Source organism: Ranitomeya imitator, chromosome 2, assembly GCF_032444005.1.
Source record: "Ranitomeya imitator isolate aRanImi1 chromosome 2, aRanImi1.pri, whole genome shotgun sequence".
Lineage (NCBI taxonomy): Eukaryota > Metazoa > Chordata > Amphibia > Anura > Dendrobatidae > Ranitomeya > Ranitomeya imitator.
Window position 1 is genome coordinate 671,002,709 of NC_091283.1, and position 22,237 is coordinate 671,024,945.

General features: G+C 45.2%; 1 protein-coding gene across 3 annotated transcripts in view; it reads left to right on the plus strand.

Moving 5' to 3' along the window:
* LRRC18 (leucine rich repeat containing 18) overlaps window positions 1-22,237 on the plus strand; it is a 46,677-nt gene that overhangs the window by 11,427 nt on the left and 13,013 nt on the right. The window lies entirely within an intron of this gene.

Below are 22,237 nucleotides of genomic sequence, written 5' to 3' on the forward strand. Positions count from 1 at the left end.
ATTATACAGCTAACAAGACAGGACATTATGTAATAAAAAAAACAGGGCTCTATATAATCCAATATGTAAGGGACGGTACTGTACATGACAAGAGAGGGCACTGTATAATAAGGGACGGCAATATACATAATAAAGGAGACTATGTAATATATATACATGTGTGTGTGGCTATATATATATATATATATATATATATATATATATATTCTTGTAGATTGTGAGCCCTCGCGGGCAGGGTCCTCATTCCTCCTGTACCAGTTATGACTTGTATTGTTTAAGATTATTGTACTTGTTTTCATTATGTATACCCCTCCTCACATGTAAAGCGCCATGGAATAAATGGCGCTATAACAATAAATAAATAATAATATATATATATATATATATATATATATATATATATATATATATAATGTAGCTTTGTCGCCATAGAAGGAGAGGGGCCCACAGACACATTTCTTGCACAGGGGCCCCAAGCTGTCAGTGTCCGCCCCTGACTGTATGTCTGGTTTCTTATTCGACTTCGCCAGATTAATAAAGCTTGTTGAAAGGCTGCAGCACAGCCAATCAGCAAGCTTTTAGAATGTGGGCACTTCCAGAGCCATCACAGCCTTTGGCATGGCTGCGTTTGGCCGGCGCACCACAAGACCCGGCCTGTATAAAGGTCAGATCAGGAGTGCAGCCACCATTTTGCTCTTATTACTGTAAGGATAGCATACGAAATGGAGTGAGGGACAGATTCTGACTGCATTCTGCAACCATATCTGTGAAAGTACGTTGCCAAAAGCTATTGTATGTACTCTGCAACCCATATCTGTCGGAGTACTGTGCCAAGTACTCTGCAACCTCGCTTCTGGGACTACTGTGCCTTTAAGCCACTGTGCGTATTCTTCTCTCCCCTTCTCTGAGAGTAATGTGCCTTTAAACTGCTGTGTGTATTCTGCACCCCCCCACCTGTGGAAGTATTGTGTCTTTAAGCCACTGTGTGTACTCTGCATCCCCCACATGAGAGTACTGTTCCTTTAAGCTGCTGTGTGTACTCTGCACTTCCCTGCCTGTGGGAGTACTGTTCCTTTAAGCCGCTGTGTGTTTTCTAGTAGTATTGCAAATAAATAATTGGCATCAGCCATCTTGTTGCCATTTGTCGGCCAAATAAAAAATTTTTCAGGAGTGCTGTGTGTTTCCTAGCTGTCTGAGAAATAAATAATTGCCATCAGTCATCTTGCTACCATTTGAAGGATAAATAATTTTTCATGACCGCTTTTTTTTTAATTAGGCTACTTTCACACTTCCGTCGGTACGGGGCCTTCGCAAACCGTCGGCCCGATGTACAGACGGACGTTGTACAAAATAGTGCACAATGTGGGCAGTGGATGCAGTTTTCAGATGCATCCGCTGCCCATTAGGAGTTCCGGGGAGGAGGGGGCGGAGTTTCAGCAGCGCATGCACAGTCGAACATTGAACGTTTTTTTGTGACGATGGTCTGCCAATTACCGACGCATCCAATGCACGACATATGGAACATATGGGCCCCACCCCCAGGTCCAGCTTCTGTCTCCTTCATTTGTACCTGCCCAGCAGTGCGCACTTTATTGTATAGCCGGCATCGGCTGGCAGACTGCACAGGTGATGGGAAGTGCAGGCACAGCTCCTTCACATCACCTGCTGCCGCTGCCATTACTCTGCCAGGAGAGCTGTGTGTGCGTGCCGACCCTCACTTCAGTCAGCACAGTCAGCAGAGCAGAACAGCTGACTGTGAGGCTGAGTCTGAGAGGAGACAGCACACAACAGCTGACCTGCTCCTGTGCTCCATCTCTCTGCTCCTCTTCAAAAATGCCCTGGGCAGCAGTGTAAATGCTGATTGGCTACAATTTAGCCAATCAGTGTTAGTTTTCTTTGTGTGACCTCACAGCACAGCTCAGGCAAGGAGCTATGCTGTGATTGGTCAGCTGTCCTGCCCAAGCAGCACACAGCAGGGCCATATAATGTGCAGAGGAGCAGAGGGATAGCTGCAGTCAGTGTGACTGTAAGTACATAAATAGTTATGATGCCTGCACCCTGACTAGATCTCCAGCCACAGAGACACAGTTAGGGGAGGGGGTCCCATGCAACCTAAAGGTGACAGGGGAGGGGGCCCCGGTGATATTCTAATTTTCTTGTGGGCCCCCTCCCCCATTGTGTCAGCCACCTCTATTTTACTGTGGCTCCCCTTTCCTTGTCTGAGCAGGCCCATAGGAAATTAGAGGTGAAATAGTGGGGGAGGGGCCCACAGAATATTAGGTGCCACAGTGGGGGAGGGGGCCCACAGGAAAATAGAGGTGAAATAGTGGGGGAGGGGGCCCACTGGAAAATGGAGGTGAAACAGTGGGGGAGGGGGCCCACAGCATATTGGGTGGCACAGTAGGGGAGGGGGCCCACAGGAAAATAAAGGTGAAACAGTGGGGGATGGGGCCCACAGGATATTGGGTGACACAGTGGTGAAGGGGGTCCTCAGGTGATAAACACCTTTGCGACATCTGCCTTACATGTATGGCGCGTGTTAAATGCCACTGTCAATCTCTGACAGCAGCATATAACACTTGCCAACATGCGTGCGCATCATTCTCTCATACATTAACGCCCATGATGTGATCGTGGGTCGCCGATGGGTTGTCATGACAGCCAGGGGTCTTCTTCCTGTAGCCGGGCTTTTAAGTAGACCATAATTTCTTCTATATGCAATGATGCTGTGGCAGCACTGTATATAATAGCACATGCGATCAGATGATCGCATCTTCATGTCCTCTAAGGGGGCTAACTACCAGTGAAAGGTAACAAAAAATTAAAAAATTCCTAAAAGTTCAAATCACTTCTTTTTATCCCATTGAAAATAAATATAAATAAAAAACAACAAATATTTGGTATTGCTGGGTTCAGAAAAGTCCGATCTATCAAAATATAAAAACAACTAACCCGATCAGTAAACACCGTAGAAAGAAACAAATGCCAAATGTCCTTTTTTTCTGTTCGCCACAATTCCACAAAAAAAGCTATAACAAATGATGAAAACATCACATCTATCCCAAAATCGTACTAATAAAAACAATGTCTCGCCCCCAACAGAAAGCTTCCCTGTGTGTAATAAAATATGCAGCAGTCGCCGTCTTCTGCCGCTGTGTCGTTGCTTGTGTCTTCATTGCAGTGGAATATGGCCACCGGTAAGTATTTTACTACACACACTGGACCTACATTACTGCTCTCCTTTGTGGTGTAGTATATAGAGATGTATGTATATATGTATATAGAGGATCTGTCAGTTCTCCCGTGTGTTGTAGTATATAGGGGATCTGTCAGCTCTCCTGTGTGGTGTAGTATATAGAGGATCTGTCAGCTCCCCTGTGTGGTGTAGTATATAGAGGATCTGTCAGCTCTCCTGTGTGGTGTAGTATATAGAGGATCTGACAGCTCTCCTGTGTGGTGTAGTAACATAGTAACATAGTAACATAGTTAGTAAGGCCGAAAAAAGACATTTGTCCATCCAGTTCAGCCTATATTCCATCATAATAAATACCCAGATCTACGTCCTTCTACAGAACCTAATAATTGTATGATACAATATTGTTCTGCTCCAGGAAGACATCCAGGCCTCTCTTGAACCCCTCGACTGAGTTCGCCATCACCACCTCCTCAGGCAAGCAATTCCAGATTCTCACTGCCCTAACAGTAAAGAATCCTCTTCTATGTTGGTGGAAAAACCTTCTCTCCTCCAGACGCAAAGAATGCCCCCTTGTGCCCGTCACCTTCCTTGGTATAAACAGATCCTCAGCGAGATATTTGTATTGTCCCCTTATATACTTATACATGGTTATTAGATCGCCCCTCAGTCGTCTTTTTTCTAGACTAAATAATCCTAATTTCGCTAATCTATCTGGGTATTGTAGTTCTCCCATCCCCTTTATTAATTTTGTTGCCCTCCTTTGTACTCTAGTTCCATTATATCCTTCCTGAGCACCGGTGCCCAAAACTGGACACAGTACTCCATGTGCGGTCTAACTAGGGATTTGTACAGAGGCAGTATAATGCTCTCATCATGTGTATCCAGACCTCTCTTAATGCACCCCATGATCCTGTTTGCCTTGGCAGCTGCAGTATATAGAGGATCTGACAGCTCTCCTGTGTGGTGTAGTATATAGAGGATCTGTCAGCTCTCCTGTGTGGTGTAGTATATAGAGGATGTATCAGCTCTCCCGTGTGGTGTAGTATATGGAGGATCTGTCAGCTGTCCTGTGTGGTGTAGTATATAGAGGATCTGTCAGCTCTCCTGTGTGGTGTAGTATATAGAGGATCTGACAGCTCTCCTGTGTGGTGTAGTATATAGAGGATCTGTCAGCTCTCCTGTGTGGTGTAGTATATAAAGTATTTGTCAGCTCTCCTGTGTGGTGTAGTATATAGAGGATCTGTCACCTCTCCTGTGTATATAGAGGATCTGTCAGCTCTCCTGTGTGGTGTAGTATATAGAGGATCTGACAGCTCTCCTGTGTGGTGTAGTATATAGAGGATGTATCAGCTCTCCTGTGTGGTGTAGTATATAGAGGATCTGTCAGCTCTCCCGTGTGGTGTAGTATATGGAGGATCTGTCAGCTCTCCTGTGTGGTGTAGTATATAGAGGATCTGTCAGCTCTCCTGTTTGCTGTAGTATATAGAGTATCTGACAGCTCTCCCGTGTGTTGTAGTATATAGAGGATATCAGCTCTCCCGTGTGGTGTAGTATATAGAGGATCTGTCAGCTCTCCTGTGTGGTGTAGTATATAGAGGATCTGTCAGCTCTCCCGTGTGGTGTAGTATATAGATGATCTGTCAGCTCTCCTGTATGGTGTAGTATATAGAGGATCTGTCAGCTCTCCTGTGTGGTGTAGTATATAGAGGATCTGTCAGCTCTCCTGTGTGGTGTAGTATATAGAGGATCTGTCACCTCTCCTGTGTGGTGTAGTATATAGAGGATCTGTCAGCTCTCCTGTGTGGTGTAGTATATAAAGGATCTGTCACCTCTCCTGTGTGGTGTAGTATATAGAGGATCTGTCACCTCTCCTGTGTGGTGTAGTATATAGAGGATCTGTCAGCTCTCCTGTGTGGTGTAGTATATAAAGGATCTGTTAGCTCTCCTGTGTGGTGTAGTATATAGAGGATCTGTCAGCTCTCCTGTGTGGTGTAGTATATAAAGGATCTGTCAGCTCTCCTGTGTGGTGTAGTATATAGAGGATCTGTCACCTCTCCTGTGTGGTGTAGTATATAGAGGATCTGTCAGCTCTCCTGTGTGGTGTAGTATATAAATGATCTGTTAGCTCTCCTGTGTGGTGTAGTATATAGAGGATCTGTCAGCTCTCCTGTGTGGTGTAGTATATAAATGATCTGTTAGCTCTCCCGAGTGATGTAGTATATAGAGGATCTGTCAGCTCTTCCGTGTGGTGTAGTATATAGAGGATCTGTCAGCTCTCCTGTGTGGTGTAGTATGTAGAGGATCTGTCACCTCTCCTGTGTGGTGTAGTATATAGAGGATCTGTTAGATCTCCCGTGTGGTGTAATATATAGAGGATCTGTCAGCTCTCCCGTGGGGTGTAGTATGTAGAGGATCTGTCACCTCTCCTGTGTGGTGTAGTATATAAAGGATCTGTCAGCTCTCCTGTGTGGTGTAGTATATAGAGGATCTATCAGCTCTCCCGTGTGGTGTAGTATATAGAGGATCTGACAGCTCTCATGTGTGGTGTAGTATATAGAGGATCTGTCAGCTCTCCCGTGTGATGTAGTATATAGAGGATCTGTCAGCTCTCCTGTATGGTGTAGTATATAGAGGATCTGTCAGCTCTCCTGTGTGGTGTAGTATATAGAGGATCTGTCAGCTCCCCTGTGTGGTGTAGTATATAGAGGATCTGTCAGCTCTCCTGTGTGGTGTAGTATATAGAGGATCTGACAGCTCTCCTGTGTGGTGTAGTAACATAGTAACATAGTAACATAGTTAGTAAGGCCGAAAAAAGACATTTGTCCATCCAGTTCAGCCTATATTCCATCATAATAAATACCCAGATCTACGTCCTTCTACAGAACCTAATAATTGTATGATACAATATTGTTCTGCTCCAGGAAGACATCCAGGCCTCTCTTGAACCCCTCGACTGAGTTCGCCATCACCACCTCCTCAGGCAAGCAATTCCAGATTCTCACTGCCCTAACAGTAAAGAATCCTCTTCTATGTTGGTGGAAAAACCTTCTCTCCTCCAGACGCAAAGAATGCCCCCTTGTGCCCGTCACCTTCCTTGGTATAAACAGATCCTCAGCGAGATATTTGTATTGTCCCCTTATATACTTATACATGGTTATTAGATCGCCCCTCAGTCGTCTTTTTTCTAGACTAAATAATCCTAATTTCGCTAATCTATCTGGGTATTGTAGTTCTCCCATCCCCTTTATTAATTTTGTTGCCCTCCTTTGTACTCTAGTTCCATTATATCCTTCCTGAGCACCGGTGCCCAAAACTGGACACAGTACTCCATGTGCGGTCTAACTAGGGATTTGTACAGAGGCAGTATAATGCTCTCATCATGTGTATCCAGACCTCTTTTAATGCACCCCATGATCCTGTTTGCCTTGGCAGCTGCAGTATATAGAGGATCTGACAGCTCTCCTGTGTGGTGTAGTATATAGAGGATCTGTCAGCTCTCCTGTGTGGTGTAGTATATAGAGGATGTATCAGCTCTCCCGTGTGGTGTAGTATATGGAGGATCTGTCAGCTGTCCTGTGTGGTGTAGTATATAGAGGATCTGTCAGCTCTCCTGTGTGGTGTAGTATATAGAGGATCTGACAGCTCTCCTGTGTGGTGTAGTATATAGAGGATCTGTCAGCTCTCCTGTGTGGTGTAGTATATAGAGGATCTGTCACCTCTCCTGTGTATATAGAGGATCTGTCAGCTCTCCTGTGTGGTGTAGTATATAGAGGATCTGACAGCTCTCCTGTGTGGTGTAGTATATAGAGGATGTATCAGCTCTCCTGTGTGGTGTAGTATATAGAGGATCTGTCAGCTCTCCCGTGTGGTGTAGTATATGGAGGATCTGTCAGCTCTCCTGTGTGGTGTAGTATATAGAGGATCTGTCAGCTCTCCTGTTTGCTGTAGTATATAGAGTATCTGACAGCTCTCCCGTGTGTTGTAGTATATAGAGGATATCAGCTCTCCCGTGTGGTGTAGTATATAGAGGATCTGTCAGCTCTCCTGTGTGGTGTAGTATATAGAGGATCTGTCAGCTCTCCTGTTTGCTGTAGTATATAGAGGATCTGTCAGCTCTCCTGTGTGGTGTAGTATATAGAGGATATCAGCTCTCCCGTGTGGTGTAGTATATAGAGGATATCAGCTCTCCTGTGTGGTGTAGTATATAGAGGATCTGTCAGTTCTCCTGTGTGGTGTAGTATATAGAAGATCTGTCAGTTCTCCTGTGTGGTGTAGTATATAAAGGATCTGTCAGCTCGACTGTGTGGTGTAGTATATAGAGGATCTGTCAGTTCTCCTGTGTGGTGTAGTATATAAAGGATCTGTCAGTTCTCCTGTGTGGTGTAGTATATAGAGGATCTGTCTCCTCTCCCGTGTGGTGTAGTATATGGAGGATCTGTCAGCTCTCCTGTGTGGTGTAGTATATGGAGGATCTGTCAGCTCTCCTGTGTGGTGTAGTATATAGAGGATCTGTCAGCTCTCCTGTGTGGTGTAGTATATAGAGGATCTGTCAGCTCTCGTGTGTGGTGTAGTATATAGAGGATCTGACAGCTCTCCCGTGTGGTGTAGTGTATAGAGGATCTGACAGCTCTCCCGTGTGGTGTAGTATATAGAGGATATCAGCTCTCCCGTGTGGTGTAGTATATAGAGGATATCAGCTCTCCCGTGTGGTGTAGTATATAGAGGATATCAGCTCTCCCGTGTGGTGTAGTATATAGAGGATCTGTCATCTCTCCTGTGTGGTGTAGTATATAGAGGATCTGTCATCTCTCCTGTGTGGTGTAGTATATAGAGGATATCAGCTCTCCCGTGTGGTATAGTATGAAGAGGATCTGTCAGCTCTCCTGTGTGGTGTAGTATATAGAGGATCTGTCAGCTCTCCTGTTTGCTGTAGTATATAGAGGATCTGACAGCTCTCGTTTGTGGTGTGGTATATAGGATCTATTCTGTGTGATATTTTTAAACTGCATGGTGGGCCCCAAGAATGTTTTTTCTCTGGTGGGCCCAAGGTACTCCAGTCCGACGCTGTATGGGGCCATAATCCGCACTTGTGGAGCATTATACGGGACAAATGTGTCTATGGAGCATCTTATGGGGCCATAATCAGCATTTCTGCAGCATTGTATGGGGCAAATATCTCTATGGAGCATCTTATGGGGCCATAAACCGCACTTGTGGAGCATTATATGGGGCAAATGTGTCTATGGAGCATGGGGCCATAATCAGCATTTGTGTAGCATTGTATGGGGCAAATATCTCTATGGAGCATCTTATGGGGCCATAATCCGCAATTGTGGAGCATTATACAGGGCAAATATGTCTATGGAGCATCTTATGGGGCCATAATCAGCATTTGTGCAGCATTGTATGGGGCAAATATCTCTATGGAGCATCTTATGGGGCCATAATCTGCACTTGTGTAGCATTATACGGGGCAAATGTGTCTATGGAGCATCTTATGGGGCCATAATCAGCATTTGTGCAGCATTGTATGTGGCAAATATCTGTATGGAGCATCTTATGGGGCCATGTGCAGCATTATATGGGGCAAATATCTGTATGGGGCCATGTGCAACATTATATGGGGCAAATATCTGCATGGGGCCATGTGCAGCATTATATGGGGCAAATATCTGTATGAGGCCATGTGCAGCATTACAAGGGGCAAATATCTGTATGGAGCATCTTATGGGGCCATGTGCAGCATTATATGGGGCAAATATCTGTATGGGGCCATGTGCAGCATTATATGGGGCAAATATCTGTATGGATCCCTAATGAAGGAAAGCGCTTCTTTCCGAAACGCGTTGGATACTATTGGTCCTTTCTGCTATCTGTACGTTTACTCTATTGGAACTTCTTTCACTGCATCACGTGACTGGTGATGTCACAGCAGGTCCTGCTCTGTGATCACACACTGTGAGGAGATCGCTATCACCGCGCGCAGCCACTACTACAGGCAGCCGGGACTCTCCAGACAACACCGGACGCTGGACATCTACATCAGCAGGAGCAACGTGGAAGGAATACCTCTCGTCTATCCACTATCAGTGTTCTGCTTAAGGTAACTAGTGGCGTACATGCATCGGATTTCCGACCCGGTTTAATCCAATTGCAGTACGCCTCATTACCCTCATTTTTAGTGAAGCTTTGCCACCGGCCGGGGCTGCTTCTTGCATCATGACTGTTATCTCCAGTTTTTCATTTTTATAATAAACATTTTTTTTTTTTGCTGCATTCCCACAGTGGGGGATTAGTTTTCAGCTAAACAAAGTTCATAGAAATACTCCTTTTGTGCTATTACTTTTAAATAAGTGCGTGGCATTCAGTATCTTCGTCCTCTTTCTAGCTTTTACACATTGCTACAGACAGATACAGCGTTATTATAGTCCTTTTATATACAAATAAGGGGCTGCTGACATCAATTCGGTTTAACTTACGGTGTTGTATAATTACCATACAAACTATTGATCTTTTGCTTAGGAGTCTTTACTATAGTTGGAATTTATTCTGGGAAGAGTGCAAGCTTATATTTGTAGATTGTTTGTGTATAGGTTCATGTATTTATTGTTGTTTTCTTTTCAATGTTCTTTTTATTGATTTTCATTAAAGAACAGATGTACAAACATGTATAAAATACAAAAAAGAGAACAGTTAATAGAACGACATTAGATAAACTTCGAGTAAAAGCTCTTAGGACAAACATAGAGCTTTGAGGTCACTCAGATTATATGTAGGTAAAACAATTGTATTATATGAATGATGAGTAGTTGTCAATTGGAGGATACATAAATCTTCTTTTATACTAAGAGGTAGGAAGGTGTTCCTGCAATCAGACATTAATTATGTTCCGTCTAATAATGCTGGTCGTCGAAAGATAAAAACAACACAATTAAAGGAGAAAGAATTTAGAGAAGAAAAGGAGGTAGAAAAGAAGGGATCAGAATTCAGGGATAAAGATGGGGAGGGGGGGTAGCACCTTGTTCTGCAGTCGGCCTTGTTTAAGGTATGTCTTCAGACATCAGATGTTTGTTAGACCTATAGAGGGCCCAAGAGAGCCATGTTTCTTTGAATGATGGGATCGTATGGTTCACGGAGGCTGCTAATTCAGCTAATCTGTAAAGTTGGTCAATTTTGGATAATAGTTGTGGGAGTGTGGGTATTTTTGTTGATTTCCAGAGTGTCGGCACCAGTAGCTTAGCAGCCGCTATGATGTTGTAGGCTAAGGAAGAGGAGCGGCGAGGTAGATTGGGGCAAATGGGTAGGTTTAAAAGAACAGACTCTGGTGTTAGCTTCAATTTTTTACCTACGATATCCAGGATAGCAGTCTCCACAAGAGACCAAAATTGTTGTAGGATGGGGCAAGACCACCATAAGTGAAAATAGTCACCTGTTCCTTTTTTGCATCTCCAACATGAGGTAGAGGTGTCAGGTTTCCAGATTCGGATTTGGGTTTGTGAAGTGTACCACCTGGATACTATTTTAAAGGAATTTTCCTGCATTTTCATGCAGCACGTGGGGCCATGTGAATTTTTGTAGATATGTTGGACCTGGTATTTATTAAAAATATATCCCAAGTCTTTTTCCCAGCTTGTTATATATGCTCTTTTTAAGCAATGGTCTTCAGTCAGGAGAGTTTGGTATAGGGTGGATAGCGGTTTCGGTGGTTTGGATACTCTGGCGCATTGGGTTTCGAAGGTTGTGAGATTTCGGGTGGTGTCGGAGTTGTATTGCATTATTCTCAGAGATTCTTTGAGGGCGTTGTACTGTATAAAATTAAAATTCGGTAGGCCCGTTAGTTTTTTAATTTCAGAGAGGGGCAGAAGCACTCCCTCCCCAAATAGCTGGTCTATGGGTGTGTTTGGGCCTTTCTGGCTGCTATGTACTTTATTGTCAGTTTTGATTGTGTGGGTTAGGATGTCTGAAAGTTTGAGTAGTGGCGATGAAGGGGGTATTAGTATGTTATGTACCTTCGTCCAGATCCTGATGAGTGCATGTGTGAGTGGGTTGGATTGTGAGGGGGGAGGTCGCTTCTTGACATAAGTCATCAGAAGCGATCTGATAGGCTGAGGTGAGAGCTCATTCTCTATCGTAAGTCACTGTTTACTTTGTGTGCCGCGTATTGGGTCCACTGAGCGCGCCAATATTGCAGCGTGGTAGTATTTCCTGGCATCTGGTGCGCCCATTCCGCCGTTAGATTTTAGCCAATACTAGCGTGCGGTAAGTTATTCGTGGTTTGATATTTTTCCAAATATACTTGAGGAACAATGAGTTCACCCCGGCTAGGTAAGAGTCTGGGACGTGTATAGGTAGCATTTGAAACAGGTATACAAACTTGGGAAGTATTAAACTTTTTAGTATATTTTTTTCTCCCTGACCATGATAGGAATTGGTCTCTCCAGGATTGCATGGTAGTCTTAGCTTTGCCAATTAGCGGGTCATAATTAAGTTTAAATAGGTCTTTGTGGTTTCTGGGTATCCTAATTCCAAGGTACGTGATGTATTGTTTGGGCCAGGTGAAGGGGTATAGTTTTTTCAATTTAGCAAGGGTGTGAGTAGGTATGTTGAGATCTAGAGCTTCTGATTTAGAAAGATTAACTTTAAAGTTTGCTAGGATACTATATTCCTCCAGTAAAGACATCAAAGCTGGGAAGCTTTTGAGTGGTCTTGTCATCAGAACAAGAAGGTCGTCCGCAAAGGCCGCCGTTTTGTACTATGTTTTTCCTATCTTAATGCCCTCAATTTCAGGGCTCTGCTAAATAGCACTTAGTAGGGGTTCCATCGCTAACACGAAGAGTATCGGCGACAGGGGGCAACCCTGGCGAGTGCCATTTGAGATAGTAAACGTGTCTGTCAGGGAGCCATTTATTCTAATGCGTGCCTTGGCTTCTCGATACATACTCATTATTGAAGAAGTTAGTTGGTGAGGAAATCCAAAGCAGGCCAAGGTCTCTCTCAGGTAAGTCCAGTCCACCCTGTCGAAGGCTTTCTCCGCATCAGTCCCTAGGAGAACTAAAGGTAGTTTTCTTTCTCTAGCATAGTGCATAAGGTGCAATATTTTATAAGCATTATCTTTCCCTTCTCTTCCCTTGACAAAGCCTGTTTGGTTTAAAGAAATCAATGAAGGCAAAAATCCTGCTATTCTGCGTGCTATCATGCTTGCAAATAGCTTCAGGTCCACGTTTAATAACGAGATTGGCCTATAGCTACTGCATTGCTCTGGGTCCTTGCCTTCCTTGTAAATTAGTGAAATCTTGGCTTCCAAGGCCTGCGTAGGGAATTGTTTGCCGTTCAATACTGAGTTACACATGTTTAATAGGCGTGGGAGTAATACTTGGGGAAAGGACTTATATTATATTATGGGTAAACCGTCGGGTCCGGGGGCTTTCCCAGAAGGGCTCCCCGACAGGGCGGACCGGAGTTCGTCTAGTTGGAATGGTTTGGTTAGGAAGTGTTGCTGAGAGGTTGTCAACTGAGGGAGATTTAGACGTGTCAGAAAGGTTTTAATAGCTAGTAACCTTTTGGATTTGTCATTGTCGTTCTCTTTTGGGCGTAGGTTGTAAAGCTTTTTATAATTTAGGAATTCAGATTCAATTTGTTTATAGTTTTGGGTGCTCTGACCATTTGAAGATTTGATGGTATGGATATATGTGCGTGTTTGGCGTCGTTTTAGTCTGGTTATCATTAACTTAGAAGCTCTATCGCCATGTACGAACATTTTGTTTCGCCAAGAGGCGTACCATTTAGCAGAGTTTAAGTTCAAAATTTCTTTCAATCGTTGTGTTTTTTTTGTAAGTTTATCTAGGGTATGTTGCTCCTGCTGTTTTTTGTGTTGTGTTTCTAGTTCAAATATCTCGGCATATAAGTCTCTTAACTCTTGTTGTCTTTGTTTTTTGAGGTACAAGGAGATAGAGATCAGTTCTCCTCTAATTACCGACTTCATGTATTTATTGTTCTATTAAACTTACGTCCACTTTATCTTTGATCTCGTTGTGCGCGAATTTATATATATTTTTTATATTACATTTTTTTGACAAATAAGTGATTATTGTCCCCGCATTTTTTTTAATAATCTTAAATATCTATATGCGGCCACGTGCAGCATAATATGGGGCAAATATCTGTATGGGGCCATGTGCAGCATAATATGGGGCAAATATCTGTATGGGGCGATGTGCAGCATTATATGGGGCAAATATCTGTGTGGAGTATCTTATGGGGCCATAATCGCATTTGTGGAGCATTATACTGGGCAAAAGTGTCTATGGAGCATCTTATGGGTTCATAATCAGCATTTCTGCAGCATTTTATGGGGCAAATGTCTGTATGGAGCATCTTATGGGGCCATGTGCAGGATTATATGGGGCAAATATCTGTATGGAGCATCTTATGGGGCCATGTGCAGCATTATATGGGCAAATATCTGAATGGAGCATCTTATGGGGCCATGTGCAGCATTATATGGGGCAAATATCTGTATGAGGCTATGTGCAGCATTTTATGGGGCAAATATCTATATAGGGCCATGTGCTGCATAATATGGGGCAAATATCTGTATGGGGCCATGTGCAGCATTATGTGGGGCAAATATCTGTATGAGGCCATGTGCAGCATTATATGGGGCAAATATCTGTATGGAGCATCTTATGGGGCTATGTGCAGCATTAAATGGGGCAAATATCTGTATGGGGCCATGTGCAGCATTATATGGGGCAAATATCTGTATGGGGCCATGTGCAGCATTATATGGGGCAAATATCTGTATGGGGCAATGTGCAGCATGATATGGGGCAAATATTTTTATGGAGCACCTTATGGGGCCATCATCGCATTTGTGGAGCATTATACTGGGCAAATGTGTCTATGGAGCATCTTATGGGTTCATAATCAGCATTTGTGCAGCACTGTATGGGGCAAATGTCTGTATGAAGCATCTTATGGGGCCATGTGCAGCATTATATGGTGCAAATATCTCTATGTAGCATCTTATGGGGCCATAATCCGCACTTGTGGAGCATTATACGGGGCAAATGTGTCTATGGAGCATCTTATGGGGCCATAATCAGTATTTGTGCAGCATTGTATAGGGCAAATGTCTGTATGGAGCATCTTATGGGGCCATGTGCAGCATTATATGGGGCAAATATCTCTATGGAGCATCTCATGGGGCATTTGTGCAGCATTGTATGGGGCAAATATCTGTATGGAGCATCTTATGGGGCCATGGGAAGCATTATATGGGGCAAATATCTGTATGGGGCCATGTGCAACATTATATGGGGCAAATATCTGTATGGGGCCATGTGCAGCATTATATGGGGCAAATACCTGTATGAGGCCATATGTAGCATCATATGGGGCAAATATCTGTATGGAGCATCTTATGGGGCCATGTGCACAGGAAAGAAAGAAAGAAAGAAAAAAAATGTTATTAAAAATTCATTTATTTTCTCAAAATAAAATAAAAAAATATATATTTGTAAAATATTTTTAAAACATTTTCTGGTAATAGTAAGTCTTGTAGGGGTTTCGTGAGTCAGTGCTCTATACATCTTGAGCTTCTGGCCTCTCGTTTCCCTACAGAGCGGGCTAAGGTGGGGTTTATTGTGTCTCTCCTGTCGGACAGGGTGTTGGAGTGGGTACGCCGCTGTGGGAGCATGGCGATCATGTGGTGCAGAGTGCCTCGTTGTTCCTGGGCACTCTGAAACAGGTCTTTTTAGGACCTCGTGTCACCCATGATACAGCGCTCCAACTGTTGGCATTGACTCAGGGCTCGTCCTTGGTCAGCCATTTTGCCATCCCCTTCCGCACCCTAGCATCTGAGCTGGAGTGGTTGGATAAAGCCCTTAGGCTACTTTCACACTAGCGTTTTTCTCCGGGCGTCGAAAAGCGTCGTTGCGACGCATCGATGGATGCGTCACAAAGACAGGAAAACGGATACAATGCTTCCATTATTTCGACGGATCCGTCGGCGATTCACTAGACGGTTCCGTAGAAAAACTGGATCCGTTGTTTACATTTTTTCCATCCGTTTCCTCCGTTTTTATGACGGATCCGTTTTCCACGCCTAAAGTGGGAGTCTCCTTTTATGTGATTGGCTACTGGAAAATATGGAAAACTAGATACAGACTGTTTTTACAGCCCATCTTTGAAAGGGTTTAGAGAAAGTGGCAGAGATGGAAGGAGTGCTTGGGAGGATTGCGAACGTGGTTACCGATGTGATTTTTGAGACCAATCGCCTGGATATCATGGTTCGGGAGCAGGAGGCGGCAGCAGAAAGACGGAGGATGGATCACCGTCGACCTCGCAGACTATGGATTCATCCCATTAACGCACTGCGGATGACCCAGGACGTCTATTCTACCTTGTACATGGAGTTACGGCAGAACCCGGAGAAATTTTATAATTATCTTCGGATGAGGCAGGATCACTTTGATGTGTTGCTGGAAAAAGTCGGGGATGTCATCCAAAGGCAGGACACACGCATGAGGTCTTCCATTACACCGGCGGAGCGGCTGATGGTGACCCTGCGGTAAGTTATTTTATTTTTTTATCAAATTGCTCATATTTAATGCCATGCCAGCATATTTTAACGTATGGAAAACAACATCAGCAGTGAACATGGTCCCCAAAATACAGCTCTGTACACAGCGTTGCATTTTCTGGACCATGTAAATATTTCCCATGTATGGGCCCATGTATGCAGAGATGTAAAAATGTTGATGTTAATGTGCACTGCAACAACCAAAACCCCCAAAAAAGTGGCATTTTTAAATTGGTTAAAAACAAAGAACTAAATTTATGTAAATTGCTTACAAATGTCATTTAGCTGTCTTTACAATCTTTTCTAACTTTTGTTTTGCTTTTTCACAGCTTCTTGGCTACAGGAGAATCCCTAACGTCACTACACTACCAGTTTCGACTTGGAATATCAACCATTTCCGGAATTGTGGAAGTGACCTGCCTGGCGATATGGGATACCTTGCACACGGAGTACATTCTACAACCAACAAGGGACATCTGGCTGCAGAGTGCAGAACATTTTTAGAAAGTGTGCCATTTCCCTAATTGCTTGGGGGCAGTCGATGGGAAACACGTCCGTATAGCAAAACCGGCAGGAACAGGCTCGGAGTACTACAACTATAAGAAGTACTTTTCTATCGTACTCATCATGGCCATAGCAGATGCCAACTGCAAGTTTCTGGCTGTGGACATTGGAGCCTATGGACGGTCCAACGACTCCCAAGTCTTCAAAACTTCACCGATGGGCCGTTGTTTGTATGGCGATACATACGACTTTCCACCAGCCAGACCACTCCCGGGAACAAAAGGACCACCTATGCCGTATATGTGTGGGTGATGAGGCCTTTCAGTTGTCCCCATATCTCCTCAAACCGTACTCAAGCCGAAACTTGACCAGAACAAAAAAAGTGTTCAATTATCGCTTAAGGCTACTTTCACACTAGCGTCGGAATCTCCCCGTCGCAATGCGTCGGGCAGAGATTCCGACGCTAGCATTTGACGCACTGCACAACGGGTGCAACAGATGCATTTCTCTGGCGCATCACCTGCCCCATTGTGAGGTGCGGGGAGGTAGGGGCAGAGTTCTGGCCGCGCATGCGCGGTCGGAAAAAGCGGTCCGTCAGGAGCAAAAAACGTTACATGTAACGTTTTTTGCTCCTGGCGGTCCACCACAACACGGCGCAACCGTCGCACGACGGTTGCGACGTGTGGCAAAGCGTCGCAATGCGTCGCTAATGTTAATCTATGGAGCAAAAACGAATCCTGCAAACAACTTTGCAGGATGCGTTTTTTGCCATAAACGCCAGTGTGAAAGTAGCCTAACAAGAGCAAGAAGAGTGGTGGAGTGTGCATTCGGCATTCTCACTGCAAAGTGGCGCGTACTGCTCACCGCCATAACTCTGCACATACGAACTGTGGATGAGGTTGTGAAGGCCTGCGTGGTCCTCCATAACTATGTACTTTCCAAGGAGCCCGTTTCCGTGGATGATGAGGATTTGGAGACCACCCTGTGGGATTACCATAGCAGCTCTGTACGTTCTGCCGGTTCTGTTTCCAGAATGAGGGACAACTTTGCTGAGTATTTTGTTTCACCTGTGGGTAGGGTGCCATGGCAAGATAACATTGTGTGAACTTTTATTTATTCGGACTCCCATGACAGCACACGAGAGAGAGGGGATCCGCCCTTAAGGAACAGGAAACCTACAGATACAAAAGGGCGGCACCTCTCCCCATGCATCAGTTGGTTTCCTGTTCCTGAAGGGACTGGATGCCTATAGAAACTACAGGAGTCCAGGCCGGCCGGACCGATTCTGGTGGCGAGAGGGTCTCCCACTTCGGCCGGTGCGGGTACCTGAAGTAGTCACGGTGGCCCTGGCACGGCGGTGACTAGGCAGCGAGGAGCGGTCGCCAGGGGGTGTCCGGTCTCCGGGGCCAGCGTCTGGTAAGTCGCCCTTCCCGTGGGCTGTGGGTCTCTCTGGAGCAGGGGGGAGCGCGGCGGCATCTGGGGGGCGCCGATCGGATCGTAGCTGGCCGGCCTCGGCGTTCCACGAGAGCTGCAGCGCTGACAGGAAGCGCTGTAAGCTGTGGTGACGTCGGGGGGCGGAGCCGGCGACGTCTTCCGGATCGGTGAGCGCATGCGCGGGGGCTCCAAGATGGCGGCGCCCACCGGAGATCATGCCGCAATCCCTCCGGAGCGACGATTGATTCCCCACAGCTGCGGGGGGGCGGGAAAATTAAACAAACAAGCTGGGCAAGGTGCGCTGACCGAAGGAGGGGCCTTATAAGGCGGCTCCAGCAGCATGTTCCCGGGTTCTGGCTCCAATTTACTGAAAATGGATTCAGATCAGGATCAGCAGGTTGTGCTGCTGGAACAAGCATCCCAGAAACCCAAGGAGAAGGAACATGAAAAAAGGAGCGATGGTTCGGGCCGCAGAAGCTCCTCCAGACAGGGGTCTGGAGGGTCAGTCAAAAAGGATCCCCCTCGTGCTTCGGTATTTCTGGGTGTGAGCAGCCACTGGTAAGTGATCTTCGAGAAAGTTCACTTAGTGACTAGTCTCCCCTCATGTGTTTTATGCAGGGAAGGAAAAACGTCAGTAAGGCGAAGCATAGGGAATGTGCCATCTGCGGGGTTCCCTTGCCTGACTCACACCCTAAAAAACTATGTGACCCCTGTATCCAGCAGACGGTGAGGTTCTGGAAGGAGGGGAGGGGGTATAGCATGTAGATTTTACACTCTAGTCTACCTTACTTATCCCCGTAGGTAGCCGAAGAATCCTCCTCTATTACGGCCAGTCTCAAGGAGATGATTAGAATGGAGGTTAAAGAGTCCTTTAAAAACCTTTCACAGTCAGGAGGTTCTAGGCAGAGAACTGAGTGGGCATCTGATTCGTCTGTGGAAAAGGACAAGTCCGAAGAATCAGACAATTCAGCAGCATCATCCTCCTCTTCGGAAGAAGACGCTGCTCGGTTTTGCCTACCCCTAGAAAGGATAGACAAATTGGTAAAGGCGGTCAGAGGCACAATGGGTATATCGGAACCCAAGCCTCAACTATCCAAAGAACAAATGATGTTCAGTGGATTGGAGCAAAAGAAGCGCAGAGTGTTTCCTTTAAATGAGAAAATACAAGATCTTATTAATAGGGAATGGAGGAAACCTGAGAGAAAAGGCTCCTTACCACCTGCGCAAAAACGCCGATACCCTTTTGATGACCCAGCAGTAGGTAACTGGGAGAAAGCACCCAAGCTGGATGCAGCAATTGCCAAGGTAGCTAAACGATCTTCTCTCCCATTTGAAGATATGGGAACACTTAAAGACCCCCTGGATAGGAAAGTGGATACCTTCCTGAAGGGAACCTGGGAGATGGCAGCTGGCTCCTTAAGACCTGCGGTAGCTTCAACCTGCACGGCAAGGTCAATGATGGTCTGGCTGGACCAGTTGGAGACCCAATTAAAACAAGGGGCCTCTAGAGAGTCCATTCTCTCAGCATTACCTGTAATCCAGGAGGGGGCGGCTTTTTTATCAGACGCCTCAATTGACTCCGTAAAGTTGGCAGCTAGAGCAGCAGGACTTTCTAATGCTGCAAGGAGAGCCCTATGGCTGAAATGCTGGCCGGGGGATATGCAGGCAAAAGCGAAGCTCTGCGCTATCCCTTGTAAAGGCGAATATTTATTTGGGCCTACCCTGGATGAACTCCTGGAGAAAGCAGGAGATGATAAGAAAAAGTTTCCCAACCTGTTCAATCCATACCGTCGTCCCTTCAACAAAAGAAGGTTCAACCGGGGAGGAAAGCGAGCTTTTTCACCAGGGAGAGATCGTCCTAGATGGGAGGATAGGCGAAAGCGAGGTACAGGTCTCATGTTTCGCCGTAACCAGACGGAAAATAAAAAACAAGACCAATGACTGGCAATTCCAGTGGGAGGGAGACTATTGCATTTCTCGGCAGAGTGGTCGAAAATCACAAACAGCGTTTGGATAAAAGACACTGTTTCCCATGGTCTCAAGCTGGAATTTGTTCATATTCCACAGGACAAATTTAGGTTAACACCCTGGCGCTCATCTCCCACTGAACAATTCGCCCTAGAAGAGGAAGTGAGGACTCTCTGTTCCAAAAATGTTTTGGTAGAAGTGCCGTATTCTCAGGCAGGGGAAGGGTTTTACTCTCCCCTGTTCCTAATCCAGAAGCCTGATAAATCTTACAGGACCATTATAAATCTTAAGGGTCTCAATAAGTTTTTGGTGAAACATACTTTCAAAATGGAGTCCATCAATTCGGCAATAAAAATGCTTTTCAACAACTGTTTCATGGTAGTAGTGGATTTGAAAGATGCCTACTATCATGTACCCATTCATGCTGATTTCCAACGATACCTGAGGGTAGCGATACTAATGGGGGGTAGGATTCGACATTTTCAATTCAGAGCGCTCCCCTTTGGGATCACCTCGGCACCTAGGGTGTTTACTAAAATAATTGCGGAAGTTATGGCGCATTTAAGAGAGTCAAATATCCTTATAGTCCCCTACTTAGACGATTTCCTCATTGTAGGTAACTCGGTAGATCATTGTCTGTCACAATGGGAGATTGCTAAAACCAAACTAGAACGGTTGGGTTGGATCATAAACTTTGAAAAATCTAAATTACAGCCCCTAAATGTTCAAAAATTCCTGGGGTTAATGTTGAATTCAGTGACACAGCAGTGTCTCCTCCCTATAGAGAAAATGGACCAAATTCAGAGTTTTGTATTAAGAGCAATCAATACACCTTCCATGACACTTAGGCAAGCAATGTCTCTACTTGGGTCACTCACATCTTGCATCCCAGCAGTTAAGTGGGCTCAGTTCCACACCAGGTCCCTACAAAATGAAGTCCTGTTCCATGACAGAGCCTTAGGAGGCGCATTGAATGGAAAATTGACATTGAGGCCGATAACATTGAATTCCCTTAGATGGTGGCTAGATAAACAAAATTTATCAGCAGGGGTTCCCTGGATGATAGATGTCACCCACGTGATAACCACGGATGCCAGCTCTTCAGGGTGGGGAGCCTATATGGGGGACATGGTGGTCCAGGGACAGTGGGAACCCTTCACAACATTTTCATCAAATCAAAGAGAGTTGTTGGCGGTTGAACTGGCTGTTAAAAAATTCCTCGTATATCTGCAGGGCCAGCACGTCAGAATTCTGTCGGACAACAGAGTGGCGGTCGCTTACATAAACCGGCAAGGGGGAACTCGTTCCGAAACTTTAATGCAGATCACGGATCGGTTGTTCCAGGTGGCAGAGCTCAATTTTCTATCTTTGACAGCTCTTCACATCAAAGGAAAAGAAAATGTGGCAGCAGATTTCCTCAGCCGAAATGTGTTAAAACAGGGAGAGTGGTCTCTCAACGAGGACATTTTCAATCTTGTCGTCCGCAGATGGGGTCAACCAGTGGTGGATCTATTCGCCACCAGAAACAACAGAAAAGTAAAACTTTTTTGCTCCCTAAATCCCAGGGAGAATCCCCTGGCGGTAGACGCGTTTCTCATGAAATGTGATTTTCCACTAGCCTATGCTTTCCCACCACTGAACCTGATACCTCTAGTGGTGAGGAAAATCAGGGAGGATCGAGCGAAAGTCATCCTTATCGCCCCCTTTTGGCCCAGAAGAACCTGGTTTGCCTGGCTCAAGACAATGTCTGTAGCGGTCCCCTGGGTACTGCCAGAGATCCCGAACTTGCTTTCGCAGGGACCGATCTCCCATCCACAAGTGACGGGGCTCCATTTGACGGCATGGTGTTTGAACGGTCACTATTAGTGGGAAAAGGCTTCTCTCCAAACTTGGTGGAGACGCTCCTAAAGAGTAGAAAGCAAGTAACTACGAAAATCTACTCTAGGACTTGGAGAAAGTTCTTGTCTTGTTCAAAGTTTAATATCCAAGACGGGGTGCCAGTACAACAAATCCTAGAGTTCCTACAGAAGGGGTTCGAGTTGAAACTCTCTCCTAGTACCCTTAGGGTACAGGTCTCAGCTTTAGGTGCCCTGTTTTCCTGTAATATAGCGAATAACTACTGGATAGCGAGGTTTATGAAGGCAGTTAGTAGATCTACACCACTGCATAAAGACAGAACAGTTCCATGGGATTTAAATTTAGTTCTGTCCTCTCTAACTAAACCCCCCTTTGAACCTCTGCAGGAGGCCTCGATCAAAATGTTGACACTTAAGACAGCCTTCCTGATCGCCATAACCTCAGCTCGCAGGATAGGGGATATACAGGCACTTTCCAGAGCTCCTCCATACACTGAAATCTTGTCAGACAGAGTAGTCCTTAGACCAGACCCAGCATATCTGCCAAAGGTGGCGACACGGTTCCATAGATCACAGGAGATAGTTTTGCCGTCCTTTATTCCTAATCCCTCTAATCCTAAAGAGCAGGAGCTTCATACGTTAGACGTCAGGAGATCTCTTCTTCAGTATATTTCAGCTACTGATAATTGGAAGAAG